This window comes from Crinia signifera, chromosome 4 (genome assembly GCF_055691185.1).
Source record: "Crinia signifera chromosome 4, ASM5569118v1, whole genome shotgun sequence".
Classification (NCBI taxonomy): Eukaryota; Metazoa; Chordata; class Amphibia; order Anura; family Myobatrachidae; genus Crinia; species Crinia signifera.
In genome coordinates this window covers 297,378,637-297,396,532 of record NC_139220.1, presented here as the reverse complement: position 1 = coordinate 297,396,532, position 17,896 = coordinate 297,378,637, and the positions used below count along the sequence as shown (strand labels likewise).

Genomic DNA, 17,896 nt, shown 5'->3' with positions numbered 1-17,896 from the left:
ACATTGTGTCTCCAAAATCAATACCCCCCCCCCCATCATTGTATACTGCACATAAAAATACACTTTACATTTAATACATAACTCAGTTTATTTCTAGGTCACTAAGCTACACAGTAGTAAAAACGCCATCAAAATAACTCCAGCAGTGTTTGCGTGATGCCAGAACAAACAGATATACAAAAAGTCTAAAAAATATTTTTTTTGCTCCATAGTTTATATATATTAGGGATGTCCATCGATGTGTCAAACTTATGAATGGTTTATGGTCAATGCAGAATAGTTTTGACATTGATGAGATGGCACAGCATAATCAAATAGTTTTTTTCAATTTTCCGAAAGTTCCAGGACACCCATGAAGCCCTGCTCCCAGGTTTTGATTGGCCTATGGTCTAGTCAGTCAAATAAAAATGGTTAAAACCATTGATGGTCATCAATGACATATAGTATGTTAGCATCAATGGCAATCACAATGATGGCCAACAGTAATAAATAGTTTCTAGAATGATAGTTCTCAAATAAAAAAAACTTGTACAAACACAATCCTTACAGTTTTGTTCTCTATATAGATCTATTATTCAACACATTATTCAGTCTCCAGGGAGACTGTCAAAAATTGCCTATGCTGACTATATTTCAAGTCATCATGGCGGGGTATTGGGAAAAGTTTTCAAAAAGCAATAATCACGCCTCAGATTAACCTCATTGGCTATGATACTGCCACTGCGCAAAGCTAACTGGACTCTAGTAAAGCAAGGATCACCTTACACAAAATGCTGGCTAAGGCTGTGGAGACATATCGTCATTAGTTCCTGAGGAGCAGAGGATTCTGGGAGTGGATTTGCATTTTCTTTCTTGGCAATTACCACCTCAGGCCATTAATGAAGTGATTGAGACAAAGAAGCCCAGCAGGAGCATTTTATCCGAATTCAGAGATAGACACACAATGGCACTGAACTAAACTTGGCCACTGAGAGGGAGGAGCTGGGAGGACACGTGTACAACTTTTTTTTTATAGTTTGAACAAATAAAAACTTTTGTGCATTTCTAGAAGCCATCAAAACGAATACATTTAAAAAAGTATACAGTATATTGAATTCATGCATGAAAGGTTAATTCATCTACAATGCAAGTAGAAGAGCAGGAGACCACATCCCAAAAATAGAAAAAAAAGTGGCCATAGGGGACCACTCTTGTTGCCCGTTTCCAGATGTACCGATCTTAGGAATGACCCATATAAGTGTTTGTAAAACCAGGAGAATATCTGGTCCCCATTGCAGTCCCAAAAAACATTCAATAAAAAGTGTTGTCAAACAAAAACTAATGTCATTAAATGAAATCTATAGATTGAAGAATAAACTTTTGCGGATCCCTCAACATTCCCATGTCCATACATCTAAAAAAAACATTTCCTCCTTTAAATATCTTTAAACAGGAGTATCCCCATAAACAGCAGAATTCATACAATAAAGCTGTGTGAAATCAGACAAAAAAATACTGATTTTGTTTTTAGCACAATGGAGCAGAATTCCTTTATCTGTGAAAAAAATATATTTGCTATTTTTTTACCTGTTTTTTTTTTAGGCAATCCAATTAATTCCTAATTGTTTACGGCAACAATTAGCAAACACACGGGATCTGGAATAAGTTCCTGGATCTATGTATTGTTACAATTTCTGCCACAAAACAACAACGATTATTGGGGATGTTTCTCATGCCTCTGGGCAGTCCAGGTGAAACATAATCCCTGATAATGCCAACTACTGGCATCAATTGAATTACCCCCGTGAATCAATTAGAAGTGATCATTTACCTACAATACTTACATAATGATAATAATAATAAAAAAGTAGTATATTTAACAAAGCACTATGAAACTAATCATAATCTAGGCAAAAATGCAAGTATTCACTATGATTTATACTTTAACAATGAGAAAATGATCCTTATAATGAAGGTAAAAAACCTTGTGTCCAGTGGTGGGATTTAAATAAATTAACAACAGGTTCTATGTCCTAATGCCCATTGCACATAAAGCCACATGCCATAATGCCAATAACACATAAGGCCACACACCATAATACCCATTACACATTGTGCTACACACCGTGATGCCAGTTACACATTTTGCTGCACACCATGATGCCCATTACATATTTGAAACATGTGCCACTTACCTACATTCTCATTGCTAGTGGGTTGTTTCTCGATGCCAGGGGCTTCATGCTGGATGCCAGGGGCTTCATGCTGGATGCCAAGGGGGCTTCATGCTCGTTGCCAAGGGGGAGTACATGCTGGTTGCCAGGAGCATAACTAGAACTTTTTGGGCCCCAAACAAAAAGTTTTTGGAAGGCCCCCCCACCCTCTCAGAGAGGGAGAGAGAGTGTGTCAGAGAGAGAGAGAGCATCTTAGAGACTGTCACAGAGAGGCTCTACCTGCTCAGCGGTAAATACAGGCATTTGTCCCAGTGCCAGGGATTCCAGGAGTGAGAGTGAGTGAGGGGTTCTCTGTCATCCACTGGGTCCACACCGCAGCGCTCGGCATGGAGGAGGAGACTGCAGGGATGAATGCCACCATGGAGCGCTCGGCTAATAGAGAGGAGAGGCACTGTAAGGAGCTGTGACAGCCGGGATGCGGGCAGAGAGCTGCGTGCTGAAAGCAGGTCCGGGGCTATTTTGAATTCTTCCACTGGACCGAGAGACAGTAGGAGCTTGTGGCCGGCAGCCAATAAGAAGCCCCCATTGGAGCTCCTATTGGCTCGCGGTCCAGCAGTAGCATTCAAAATAGCCGCGGACGGTGGCAAACCCGCTTTCAATATACAGCCGGGCAGCATGCAGGTCTCTGCCCGGCTGTCACAGCTGCCTGCTTCAAGTACCTTGTGAGCGTCCGCAGCGCTCCTTAGCCACCGACTCTGCAGACCCAATCGTATATTAGGTATCGGTTCTGCAGAACCGGTGCGAACCGGCTAAATCCCACCTCTGCTTCTGTCTCCAGGTAGTAATTATAATTGGAATTCCACTAAGCATATCTTTAATAAATGGTGACCTAAGTTAATTTCAGCACCACCATCGTCCATCACCTGTTTAACATTTGGTCATAGCCATAAGAAGTAGGAATGGCAAATCCGTGGTCCAGCATTACTCTTCTACATCAATACGGGATTGCCCTGTTTGTATTTTATACAGAAAGTAATCAGGAAAATATCAATCTTTCCAAACATTTATATCATTTTGACGCATGCACAGTTAATAAAAGGAAAAATAAAATTGGCCACATGGCACAGGATGCTGGGTAACTAGTATTTTCACTACTGCTTCCACTATGATTTCTGGATTTTACCAATACATTGTGTCTCCAAAATCAATACCCCCCCCCCATCATTGTATACTGCACATAAAAATACACTTTACATTTAATACATAACTCAGTTTATTTCTAGGTCACTAAGCTAAACAGTAGTAAAAACTCCATCCAAATAACTCCAGCAGTGTTTGCGTGATGCCAGAACAAACAGATATACAAAAAGTCAAAAAAATATTTTTTTTGCTCCATAGTTTATATATATTAGGGATGTCCATCGATGTGTCAAACTTATCAATGGTTTATGGTCAATGTAGAATAGTTTTAACATTAAAGAGATGGCACAGCATAATCAAATAGTTTTTTCAATTTTCCGAAAGTTCCAGGACACCCATGAAGCCCTGCTCCCAGATTTTGATTGGCCTATGGTCTAGTCAGTCAAATAAAAATGGTTAAAACCATTGATGGTCATCAATAACATATAGTATGTTAGCATCAATGGCAATCACAATGATGGCCAACAGTAATAAATAGTTTCTAGAATGATAGTTCTCAAATAAAAAAATCTATGTACAAACACAACCCTTACAGTTTTGTTCTCTATATAGATCTATTATTCAACACATTATTCAGTCTCCAGGGAGACTGTCAAAAATTGCCTATGCTGACTATATTTCAAGTCATCATGGCGGGGTATTGGGAAAAGTTTTCAAAAAGCAATAATCACGCCTCAGATTAACCTCATTGGCTATGATACTGCCACTGCGCAAAGCTAACTGGACTCTAGTAAAGCAAGGATCACCTTACACAAAATGCTGGCTAAGGCTGTGGAGACATATCGTCATTAGTTCCTGAGGAGCAGAGGATTCTGGGAGTGGATTTGCATTTTCTTTCATGGCAATTACCACCTCAGGCCATTAATGAAGTGATTGAGACAAAGAAGCCCAGCAGGAGCATTTTATCCGAATTCAGAGATAGAAACACAATGGCACTGAACTAAACTTGGCCACTGAGAGGGAGGAGCTGGGAGGACACGTGTACAACTTTTTTTTTATAGTTTGAACAAATAAAAACTTTTGTGCATTTCTAGAAGCCATCAAAACGAATACATTTAAAAAAATATACAGTATATTGAATTCATGCATGAAAGATTAATTCATCTACAATGCAAGTAGAAGAGCAGGAGACCACATCAAAAAAATAGAAAAAAAGTGGCCATAGGGGACCACCCTTGTTGCCCGTTTCCAGATGTACCGATTTTAGGAATGACCCATATTAGTGTTTGTAAAACCAGGAGAATATCTGGTCCCCATTGCAGTCCCAAAAAACATTAAATAAAAAGTGTTGTCAAACAAAAATCAATGTCATTAAATGAAATCTATAGATTGAAGAATAAACTTTTGCAGATCCCTCAACATTCCCATGTCCATACATCTAAAAAAAATTCTTTCCTCCTTTAAATATCTTTAAACAGGAGTATCCCCATAAACAGCAGAATTCATACAATAAAGCTGTGTGAAATCAGACAAAAAAATACTGATTTTGTTTTTTAGCACAATGGAGCGGAATTCCTATATCTGTGAAAAAAAATATATTTGCTATTTTTTACCTGTTCTTTTTTCTTCAGGCATTCCAATTAATATCTAATTGTTTACAGCAACAATTAGCAAACACATGGGATCTGGAATAAGTTCCTGGATCTATGTATTGTTACAATTTCCGCCACAAAACAACAACGATTATTGGGGATGTTTCTCATGCCTCTGGCCAGTCCAGGTGAAACATAATCCCTGATAATGCCAACTACTGGCATCAATTGAAATACCCCCGTGAATCGATTAGAAGTGATAATTTACCTACAATACTTACATAATGATAATAATAATAAAACAGTAGTAAATTTAACAAAGCACTATGAAACTAATCATAATCTAGGCAAAAACACAAGAATTAACTATGATTTATACTTTAACAATGAGAAAATGATCCTTATAATGAAGGTAAAAACCTTCTGTCTCCAGGTAGTAATTATAATTGGAATTCCACTTAGCATACCTTTAATAAATGGTGACCTTACTTTATTTCAGCACCACCATCGTCCATCACCTGTTTAACATTTGGTCATAGCCATAAGAAGTAGGAATGGCAAATCCGTGGTCCAGCATTACTCTTCTACATCAATACGGGATTGCCCTGTTTGTATTTTATACAGAAAGTAATCAGGAAAATATCAATCTTTCCAAACATTTATATCATTTTGACGCATGCACAGTTAATAAAAGGAAAAATAAAATTGGCCACATGGCACAGGATGCTGGGTAACTAGTGTTTTCACTACTTCTTCCACTATGATTTCTGGATTTTACCAATACATTGTGTTAAAACATTGAATTTCAACCCTTGGAATGACACTGAAATGAATTCACTCAACACCAAAGTATAGAGAAATGCTTTACTTGAAGAATAATAAAAGATAATAAAGAATAACTTGATTACATATGTTGCAAAGGCCAAAGCAAACTTAACACACTAAAGATATAAACCTACTATACTAATTTAAATTGATCTAAACCTTAACTCAATATCAGAAGACCAGGGACAGAATCAGCCAGTACCTCAGGGATAATTACCTGCACCTCCGGCTCCAATCACACGGCTCCTGAACTGCTTCCTCAATTCCTTAACCACTCCCCCTTTATGCCCAATATTTATACTTTATTCAGCTCAGTTATTTCATTATTCATATGGCCTAAAATGTGATTGGATCAGTCAGTATTGAATTAATGATATTATAATTAGTCACGTCATTTCAGACTGGTAACTAGGAAGAGAAATATCGAGGTCTCGTTGACCTGGAGGCCTTGGGGTCTACGCATGCGTACCCCGTTATCTAGTTTGTTCCCATTTCTAGACAAAACTGTGCAGACTGGCTGTCTGCCCTTGTCCTCTGTTACATCAATAAGGCATTCTTAAACCCAGAAATCCAAAACAATATCTCATAAGAAATTACTTATTTCAGCAGTATTCTGATTCCACACGCCATCTTGTAACGATATATGCAAGTCATGCCTAACAAAATGGTCGCAGTGTCTGACATATTATCACTGTTTAGCGCAAAGGGAAGGCCTCATACGCAGTGAATAGTACATTGTGCAACAGGCAAAAGTCATCTGCAGCGATAATAGCAGCAGTCAGGAAAACAGAATATGATAAAAGTATAGATTTATTGATTCGTTGATTTCGGTATTATCAGTCCATCCTCAGAACTTTTTTCATATCTCCGAAGAAAGTTCGTATCTCTCGTATTGTGCATCGTATGTCTCTTTCTTAATACATCGGAAAACCTTCTTGAAGCATTTCACTAGTATATAGAAAATCAATAATATTATCATGGCAAAAAAGATTAAACTTCCCAACGTATGCATGATGTTGACCAACCAATCTCCCACCCATGCAAACCAAGTATTAGGATTTAACCAAGTTAACCAACTGTCGGGAATCACACCATCGCGCTTATTTCGCTCAGCGAATTCATTTTTAACCTGAGTAATTTCATTTAGCTTTCCTTCAATTACTTCTTCAGCATCAGAAGAATTGGTAATGTATGTACAGCATTTTAACCCATATATTGTTTGCAGTGTAACACAATATCCTGAGGTTGCGGCGGTAAGGTAATCCAGAATCATTCTATTTTGCATTATCTCAGTTCTTATAAATTTTAACTCTCTCCCCACAAATCTAAAGGTACTATCATATATGTCAGTGATATTATTTATGAGGTCTCCCAACTCCTGTATCATTCTCTGATTTGCTGTTACCCCCCATGTACCAAATGTGATTATATTTCCAAATCCCAGGCCAATCTTATAACCTTGGGATAATGTGAAAAGGTGTTTATACTTCTCATGTACTACTTGTATCTCCCGCTTTACCATGTTCATTCTTTTTGGAATTAAACCCTTCATGTATGTTTCTTTCAAATCCTCATGTTGTATTACCACTGCATCAGGTAGTATTGTACCTATAAAACATATCCCAAAAGAATTAACTGGTAACCATCGGTAAGCTCTAAGTCCACAAATGTAATACAACCCTTGTGGTAGTGTCCAGGGCTTATTAGACAATATACTTGAGAAAGCGTCATAAGGAACATTACAATGATTACCTCTTTTATCTCCATTCCCACCTAGCTCACCACACTTTGTCGCATTAAATTTACATGTCTTGTTGTAACCCAAAATTCCTGCATTCATTATGCATTTCACCAGTTCCTGCACACATTGGCCCTTATTCTGGTTGGTGCGGTCGAGCCGCATATGCGGCTCCGACCGCACCAGACGAATCCCCGCCCACCCTACGGATCGCCACGGCCGTCCGTACACGGACGACTGGCGATCCGCATAAAAATGGTGGAGGCTACGCCTCCACCATGGTGGGAGCTGCCCCCTGCATTCGATGGTCGTCGACCATCGAAGGCAGGTCCGCACGCCGCGGCAGCTCCCGCAAGCTGAGACCACACGGACAATCGTCCGTGTGGTAGCTTGTATGGGGGCTGAAAGCTGACATCCGGCGACGTCAGCTTTCCGCCCCCATGAGTTGCGTCATGGCCTCATTACCATGCGTACGCCCCGCGTTTGCATGGGAACGCCCATGAAACACGGGGCGTACACATAGGGAAATGAGGGCATGATGCCTCTCACGCCCCTATACGCCCCCTTTGCGGCGGACGAAATACGTCTGCGGCGAAGGGGGCTGCACATGCGCAGATTCACCTCTGCGCATGTGCAGAGTAAAAACATCGGCGGTACGGCCGCACGCGGGCCGTACCGATCCGATCAGAATAAGGGCCATTGTTCTTTATAAGGTTTTGTGTATTTAATGATTTCAAAAATAGCTTTTCCCCAATCCAGTTTATTTTTAAAGGGTCCTTCCTCTAAGATGGTGCTACACACACTGGTTCCCAAATAGGTACCTTCAGATCTTGAGTCCCATACAGTCTTATTAATACAGGTAATATTTTCTTGACCATACCTTTGGTATTTTGTTAGTTTTAAACCTGGAGAGTCAGTATTAACATAGAGTTCACTTGTGTGAGTACCACATAGAGAGAGAAGTGTTGTTTGATTTGGCTGTAGGGGAATAGCCATTAACCCAACATTGCTGGAGTGATATGGTAGATGACTGCACACCCAACAATTAGTTAACCTTATCGTTTTCCCTATCAACTCATGATAAGTGTCTAGAGAAGAAATGTCAGTTTGCATAGATGTGTTATTTCTGCACCATTGTATACACATTTTCTCAGGATTAAGACCACAATATTCACATATACATTTTGAAGTTGATGGCAAACCTCCACACCTTTTCAATGTGATGGCTCTCTTTTTCCGATTATTTTTACCCAGTTTAACATTTGGGCCATTACCAATTTTCACCTTGGCCTTTTTACCATCCTCTGATTCGTACTTATACCGGGGTACCTTAATAGTCAAATATGTGCGTGTGTCTGTGGATACTGTTGATAAACCACTTACGGGTACGGGATCCACTAGAACTCTAGCAATACCTTGGTGATAACTCTCCACACCATCTTTGCCAGCCACTGTCTCCTGGTCGCCCCTTTTCACTGTTGGAAACAAAAAGTTGGACAAAAACAAAAAACAAATGACCAGGATAAGCTTTGGCATGTTGTTGCTCCTTAGAATCCTTCCTTTATTTTGTCCACAACCCGCAGGGACACCCCTAGGAATGCCCCCCGATTCCGTGAACTTCTTCTCGATCGGAACTGAGGTGGCTTGGAATAAGCCCATCATCGAACAGGTTTATTAGGTTCAAGTCTGTATCGCCGTATTTATCTTCTCCAGCGTCTTTACGGTCAGCTGACTTCACCACCAGGTCGGAAACCTTCTTGCAGTGAGATGTGTGAATCCAAGTGTCCTTTTCAGCCACTCTCAGGGACGTTGAGGTCGTTAGCAGAACCTGGAATGGACCTTGCCACCGATCTACGAGACAACCAGAACGCAAGAAATTTCTCACCATCACATAGTCTCCAGGTTTTACTTCATGGCAAGGCCCCTCTGGCAGTCCCTTCATCAGCTGTCCTTGCTTCCCTTGCAGAGTCCTGAGGTGCTGTGAGAATTTTATAACATAGTCTGTAGTTAGGTCATGTGAGAGTGACAAGTCAATTGCTGGACTTATAACAAGATTAGGCAGTTTTCCAAACAGTATTTCATAAGGAGACAGGTTAAGTGGCCGCTTTGGAGTGGTGCGAATGCTGTACAAAACCAAAGGTAACGCTTCAAGCCAATTCATGGAGGTCTCCGCCCCCACCTTAGACAATTTGTTCTTCAAAACCATATTAGTTCTCTCAATACGACCTGAAGCTTGGGGACGATACGGCCCATGGAGCTTACTTTCTATCCCCATGTATTGGCACATTGCCTGGAAAACCTTCCCTGTGAAATGTGTACCTCTATCACTCTCAATAACACATGGGATACCATATCTGGACACAAATTCCTGTACCAATTTCTTTGCTGTAAATGATGCTGTACAGGATACAGCTGCATAAGCTTCTGGCCATCCAGAAAACATATCTATTACCGTAAGGACGTACTGAAAATTTCTCACTTTAGGCATATGAATGAAATCAATTTGCAACCTTTGGAATGGACCAGTGGTAGGAGGAATGTGAGATGGTTCTGTAGGAATAGTCTTTCCTGGGTTCACTCTCATACAGATGAGGCAGGTTTGGGCCTTCTTTTCTGCATAAGATGAAAATCCAGGTGCACACCAGTAGTTCCCAATCACGCGACACATGCCCTCTCTCCCCACATGGGTCATCCCATGGGCAGCCTCTACTAATGCCGGTAGAAGGGATTTGGGAGCCACTGGTCTGCCCTTGCCATCTCTCCATAGGCCATCAGCCTCTTGTTTACATCCCTTCATAATCCAAATGGCACGTTCCTGTTTAGTGCATGATTCCTGATGATCTATTAACTTTTGTTGATCAATAGTCTGAAAAATATTCAATTGTACATTGGTGTGATTCACGACAGCTGCCCTTTTGGCGGCCTCATCCGCCCTTCTGTTACCGAGTGATACAGGATCACTCTGAGAAGTGTGAGCTTGACACTTAACAACTGCTACCTTTTCAGGGAGTTGTACAGCCTCAATGAGCTCTTTTACCTGCTGGGCATGCGATATTGGGGCACCCGACGCGGTTAGGTACCCGCGTATCGCCCACAGCATTGCAAAATCGTGCACAACTCCATGCGCGTATCTGGAGTCGGTATATATGTTAACCGCCTGATCCTTAGCCAGGTGACAAGCCCTGGTAAGAGCTACCAGTTCTGCCACCTGTGCAGAGTGAGGAGGGCCCAATGGGCCAGCCTCCAGGATCTCCGTATCCGTCACTACTGCGTATCCCGTACACAGTAGTCCTGAGTCTCCCTGTCGGTGACAGCTTCCATCTGTGTAGAGGGTAAGATCTACCTCACTCAGTGGTGTGTCAGAGATATCAGGTCTGATGGAGAAATTTTGCTGTAAATATTTCTCACAATCATGTTCTAAATCCTGCCTCTCATCCATCCTCTGGGACTCCTGGGTCCCACCAGGTAGCAGAGTAGCAGGATTTAGCGTACCACACCTGACTATGGTCAGGTTAGGTGGCGCCAGGAGCAAAAGTTCCCAGCGAGTGAAGCGTGCACTGGAAACATGTCTTGTCTGTGAGGAATTCAGTAGGAAAGCAACCGCATGAGGAACACATAATGTCAGTGGGTGTTGTAGTACAATGTCCTCTACTTTCTGCACTAAGGCCGCGGCAGCCGCCACAGCTCTTAAGCATGTCGGTAATGCAGCTGCCACTTGGTCCAGTGTGCAGCTGTAATACCCAATCGGTCTATGTGAATCCCCATGTATCTGTGTTAAAACTCCCAAGGCAGCCGCCTGTTGTTCATTACAAAACAGATAAAAATTTTTGTCATAGTCTGGTAAACCAAGTGCTGCTGCTTCTGTCAGTGCCTTTTTTAGAGCCTCAAAGAAGGCAATGGTGTCATCAGTATGTTGTACTTTGTCAGGAAGATTCTGTGAGACCAGAGACTGAAGTGGAAAAGCCATAATAGTAAATCCTGGGATCCACTGTCTGCAGTACCCACACAATCCCAAGAATGCTCTCACCTGTTTTTGGTTGCAGGGAAGCGGATGTTTAAGAATGAGGGCAACCCTTTCTGGTGTAAGATGTCGCTTACCCTGTGTGAGGCAATGGCCCAAGTAAGTTACCTTGGGGCGGCATGGCTGCAGTTTCGACTTTGAAACCCTGTGTCCTGTGTCAGAGAGGTACAGCAACAGTAGGAAAGTGTCAGTAATAGAGTCCTGCAACGAGTTTGAGCACAACAACAGATCATCAACATACTGAATCAATACTGAACCACACTGTGGTAAGTAACCCTCCAAGCAATCGTGCAATGCCTGGGAGAAAATGTTTGGACTGTCAATGAACCCCTGGCTTAATCGGGTCCACGTATATTGGACTCCTCTGTAAGTAAATGCGAAAAGGTATTGACTATCTGCATGTACAGGAATAGAAAAAAATGCAGAACACAAATCGGTGACTGTGAAATGTGAAGCATGTGACGGGATTTGTATCAAAATGGTAACCGGATTAGGCACCACCGGGAACTGAGATTGCACTATCTTGTTAACTGCGCGCAAATCCTGACATAAGCGGTAATCACGGCCATTGGCCTTGAAAACCGGGAAAAGTGGCGTGTTACATGGACTATGTGTGCGGACTAGTATGCCTTGCTGCAAGAATCTTTGAATGATTGGAAAAATACCAATTTCGGCCTCTGGTTTCAGTGGGTACTGTGGAATACGTGGAAGTTTTGCACCTGGTTTTATTTCAATATGTACTGGGTTTACCTGTTGCATTAGCCCAACCTCCTGCATGTCAGTGGTCCAGAGATGCTCAGGAACCCGTGACAACATCTGCGTTATTTCTTCAGGAAACTGTGAAACACTCTCAAACAATAAATGGTTAGGCAAATGCAAGGTATCCAGAACACATTGAACCTCCTCCTGAACTTTATGGGGCATATCAAGGTAAATACCATCCGGAGTGCAATATATCACACAGTTCATTTTCATGAGCAGATCACGTCCCAAAAGATTGACTGGGGCCTGTTCTGCCAAAATGAAAGCATGGTCACACGTTAATGGCCCTACTGTGGTTGTAACAGGTTGAGTTATGGGATAATCTTTTGATTGTCCCGTCACCCCCATTGCAGAGATAGTGTTGTGTGACAATGGCAATGAGCATGATTCATTTATTAGTGATTTGGCCGCCCCGGTGTCAATTAAAAATCTGTAATTTTGATCCTGTATGGTAAGGTTTACAAAAGGTTCTTGCGCTGACTGTACAGAAGAAAAATTCATGACACTGGTATGGCCTTCCTTTCAATAAGGAGGAAAAGAGTCTCCCCTGGGCTGGAAAGACATGGCCTGTGGGTTAAAAGTACCTCTACCTCTGGGGGCTGTGGGTCTAACTCCATAGGGATTGGCATTATACTCAAAGCGGGGATTCCAATTTGCGCCCTGGTATGGGTATCGTTGCCCCATTGAAGGACCACGCCCTTGACCAGGGGAGCGACACTGTCGACTTATGTGCCCCAACTTACCACAATTGTAGCATCTGATTGTTGAGGGACATCTAAGTCCATCTGTCCAGTACTCCGTGTTAGGAGGCCTAGAATCCCAACCATAAGCTTTTTGTAATTGGCGTCTATCCTCAACTGATGTATAAGGGTTGGTGTTAAAAACCCCTCTCCCCTCTCTTCTTTTTAAGTCATTTATCTGTAAATTTAACAGTTTGGTTTTCTGTGCCTCCTTCTGTCTAACGGTATTAGCATCATGTAAAACCGCCCGCTCAGTAATCATAGCTGGGGTCTCTGCCCTCCAGGTGGGGGTCTCTGTTTGCAATCTAGATTTAACTGAATCAACTAGGCCCTCCACCAGAACACTGACTACCAAGGCTCTGTGAGCGTCCTTAGTGTCAATATCTTCTATCCCAGTGAATGTTCTCATCTCAGTCAGTGCCCTGTGACAGTAATCTCTCACAGATTCCTGAGGTCCTTGTTTAATGGTAAACAATTTCTGCCAATCGACTCTAGGAGGAAAAAGAGTCATTAAAGCATTACAAATACTTGTGATTACAGTAAGGTTAGTTGTATTAGCTTCACGATTATCAGTAGAAATCCCCATTGTAACCCAGGCAGCAGTGGTGTCAATAGTGTCCGGCAATGCAGCTCCTAGCAGTGACCTCCAATCCTTATTTGTGGGTTCAAGTGAATAACCCAAAGTCTTAATGAACTGACAACATCCTGTCAGATCCTTACGTGGGTCTGGAAAATCAGTGATCATGGAACGCAACTCATTACGTGACCACGGGGCATCAATAACCACCTTGCGGTCTGGATTTCCCCCTTCTCCTGGCAGAATCATGCTCCTTAAGGGCATTAACAATGATTCTGCTGAGGTACCTGCAGTTTGGGATTTACTCTTTTTAGGAGATTTACTTTTTTTTTCAGTTTTTTTCTCTTTGGTAGTAACCCTCTTTTCCTTAACATATTTTTTTACTTTAGAATCGGGCACATCAGATAACACAAGAGTCTCAGGTAACTCCTCAGTCTCTGATTCTGATGTCGTATCAGATGTAACACTCTCAGACTCAGACTAGTAGAAGGTCCACTAGTGTATGCTAGTAATGCAATAGCTGTAAGCTCAGGCATTTCATCAGCCTCCTCATCATCATCAGAAACAATTGACTTCACTGCACATGCCTGAGACACAACAGGATAAAATGAAAGTACAGGTTTTCTTTGTTTCAGAGCTAATGAAGAATAAGTTGTAACAGAAGGGGTTAAAATCTGGGAAATAGGAACAGCTTTAGATGAGACAGCTCTATGCCCAGAGGGTGGCAAAGGAGGAGCTGGAGGTGGTGACAGAGGTGATGACAGTGGTAAAGGAGGAGCTGAAGGTGGTGACAGAGGTGATGTCAGAGGTGATGACAGAGGTAAAGGAGGAGCTGGAGGTGGTGACAGAGGTGGAGCCAGAGGTGCACCCTGGGTTGGCTGATTACTGTCCCGTGCTGTAACTTTCCATAATGCCGCCTCTCGTTGCCAAGCGGATAAACACTGTAATTGTTTGATTTTTTTCTTTTCTTTAGAAAAGATTATTTTGGATTTAAGATGTTCTAACACAGATTGTTTAAATGTGCCTGTCATGGGAAATGGATGTGTGGATTCCTCAGTTATTTTATACCAATTAGGAACAAACTTCACACTGTCTTCACCAAACTTATCAGACATAACATCAAATGCACTTTTTTCCCCTGAATCACGAAATAAATTAATCTCCTTATCCATTTCCTCATTCCAATTCCTTCCCAGTCTTTTCTTAAATGACCTGGACAATGGTGTAGCTCTCAGCCCATTATCCGCGCTCATTATTGAAAGACTTGTAACCTATCTTCTGCTTTAAAAAAACAAAAACAAAACCAAAATTTTTTCAACTCCTCAATTCCAATGGTGCTATCACTGTATTATCCCTTAAGCTAGACTAAATCCCTGAAATAACTAACACTTTTCTTCCTCATTCACCGAACAGACTCAACTCTTCAGTGAAATCTTACAATCCTTTCAAACAAATGCTGGTTAGTGGGATATACTATCTCAAAACAATTCCTTCACACCTATCACCAGATCTTTCGCCAAGATAAGAACCTTTATTAAAGACTCATTGCATCACACGCCAATTCCAACAGTGGAACTTTTCACACCTGCTCACACAAGTCACGTACTCAAAACATTCTGGGATCCCATACAAATGCTTAAAAAGGTGTTACTTCTTTCAAGGAAAAAAAATCAAAAATAAAATAACAACGTCTTGTCAAATGAAAACCCTTCCCAAAAAAACCTAACCGTGCGTTATGTGTCTGTCACTGTTATCACACCTACGCCTTCCACATACTGTCCCCTGTTATCAGTATAGTGGGCCACCTACTGTCCGTCTCTGTTATCAGCCTGGTGTTTCATCTACTGTCCTCTGTTATCAGTAGTCACGTGTCCCACCCTTTATTGTCAGTATATTCTACCTTGCACGTAGGTGGCAGATACCCCCTGTGAATCTCGCTACCGGTCAGCACGCTCACAGGAAAAAATCAACTTGTCAAATCAAAAACCAAATTATATGCAATATGTCAATCTGTTACCATATTTGCATCAAAGCAATCAGTACGCGTTTAGATTGCTATATGTCCTGGTTATCTTAGCTAACTGTGGCCACAGTATTAACCCCTTAAGATACTTTATCAATTTATTACCCCTTTTTTTTTTTCAAAACAACCTTGAAAATAACAAAGAAAATGAACTATCAATCAAAAAAAAATTGAATAAAAATAAAAAATAAAAAAACCCACAGCAGAAAAATCGGCTACTAATCAATCTCTCCAAACCCTGCTAAATTGCAAAACCTGTAATAAAGCTTATTCTGATGTTATTAGGCTAAGCTTCTCCAATCAACCTTATTTACTCAGTTTGAAACAAATTTAGAGATATTTCACTATCATCCAAGGTTCCTTGAATTAATACATCAGCGCACACTTCTTCAAATTCTGAAATGAACAAGTCAAGTCTGTAGACACTAAAAAATATCTCCACAAACCGATCCACACTAATCAAACCATCTGCCAAATCCAATACAGCAAAATACAAACAATTAAAACACATTGAAACACAAATACTCTGAAATACGCTGAAATACTCCAGCCGGAGTTTCCAACAGGAAAGGTGAAATTATGCACCCCAGCTCCCGGTGATCGGCCGCCGTCCAAGCCGTCCAATCCACAAGAAACGGTACTGCACAAATCTCCTCCCTTATCACAGAATACAGTGTAAAAACTACCAACAATAGTAAACTACTTATTAAAACTTTAAAAAAAAAAAAAAATACAAATGAGTAAATCTAAAAGTTGAAACTTAAAAAAACTAAAAATTTATTATAACTCAAAAAAATTAACAACTATTTTATGCATTTAAATATTTATTTGGAAGAAGAAAAAAACAAATCTTTTAATTAGCTCAGGGAGAAACTGTTATAATTCTCTTCAGCTTTTCTTCAAGTTTGTTATCAGCTATGACCAAACTCTGGGAACAAGTGAAAGATTATCTCACTGTGCCCGCTGCCAAGACAGAGCTGACAGGCTGGAAGGGAGGGGTTAAATTTTAACTCTCCCGGCTCACAAACTTGAAGAAAGAAAAAAACGTCAGCATCACCTTTTTTTTACAGCTAAACACTCCAAGGGTAAAAAAACACTTCCTTTCTTTTTCAAGTGATTTGGTTTACCACCCCATTACGGACATCGAGAGATAGATGAGTTTTTTTTTTTTTTTTTTTAAAGTTATTTATTATATATATATTTTTTTCCAATCACTTGTGCAACTCAAATTCTCTCAATCACCGTCAAGGGTGATAGCACCGCTATCATTGATCTCGCTGGGGCACTCCAACTGTTAAAACATTGAATTTCAACCCTTGGAATGACACTGAAATGAATTCACTCAACACCAAAGTATAAATGCTTTACTTGAAGAATAATAAAAGATAATAAAGAATAACTTGATTACATATGTTGCAAAGGCCAAAGCAAACTTAACACACTAAAGATATAAACCTACTATACTAATTTAAATTGATCTAAACCTTAACTCAATATCAGAAGACCAGGGACAGAATCAGCCAGTACCTCAGGGATAATTACCTGCACCTCCGGCTCCAATCACACGGCTCCTGAACTGCTTCCTCAATTCCTTAACCACTCCCCCTTTATGCCCAATATTTATACTTTATTCAGCTCAGTTATTTCATTATTCATATGGCCTAAAATGTGATTGGATCAGTCAGTATTGAATTAATGATATTATAATTAGTCACGTCATTTCAGACTGGTAACTAGGAAGAGAAATATCGAGGTCTCGTTGACCTGGAGGCCTTGGGGTCTACGCATGCGTACCCCGTTATCTAGTTTGTTCCTATTTCTAGACAAAACTGTGCAGACTGGCTGTCTGCCCTTGTCCTCTGTTACATCAATAAGGCATTCTTAAACCCAGAAATCCAAAACAATATCTCATAAGAAATTACTTATTTCAGCAGTATTCTGATTCCACACGCCATCTTGTAACGATATATGCAGGTCATGCCTAACAAAATGGTCGCAGTGTCTGACATATTATCACTGTTTAGCGCAAAGGGAAGGCCTCATACGCAGTGAATAGTACATTGTGCAACAGGCAAAAGTCATCTGCAGCGATAATAGCAGCAGTCAGGAAAACAGAATATGATAAAAGTATAGATTTATTGATTCGTTGATTTCGGTATTATCAATTGTATCTCCAAACTCAATACCCCCCCCCCCCCCATCATTGTATACTGCACATAAAAATACACTTTACATTTAATATATAACTCAGTTTATTTTTAGGTCACTAAGCTAAACAGTAGTAAAAACTCCATCCAAATAACTCCAGCAGTGTTTGCGTGATGC

The 17,896-nt window shown here is 40.9% G+C and overlaps 2 non-coding genes across 2 annotated transcripts; both read right to left on the bottom strand.

Moving 5' to 3' along the window:
- Positions 1-591: 591 nt before the first annotated feature.
- Positions 592-732, bottom strand: LOC146076547 (U4 spliceosomal RNA). Its single transcript, XR_014473947.1, has one exon. It is a non-coding gene; the product is annotated as a U4 spliceosomal RNA (small nuclear RNA).
- Positions 733-3,930: 3,198 nt separating this feature from the next.
- Positions 3,931-4,071, bottom strand: LOC146076546 (U4 spliceosomal RNA). Its single transcript, XR_014473946.1, has one exon. It is a non-coding gene; the product is annotated as a U4 spliceosomal RNA (small nuclear RNA).
- Between the last annotated feature and the right edge of the window lie 13,825 nt (positions 4,072-17,896).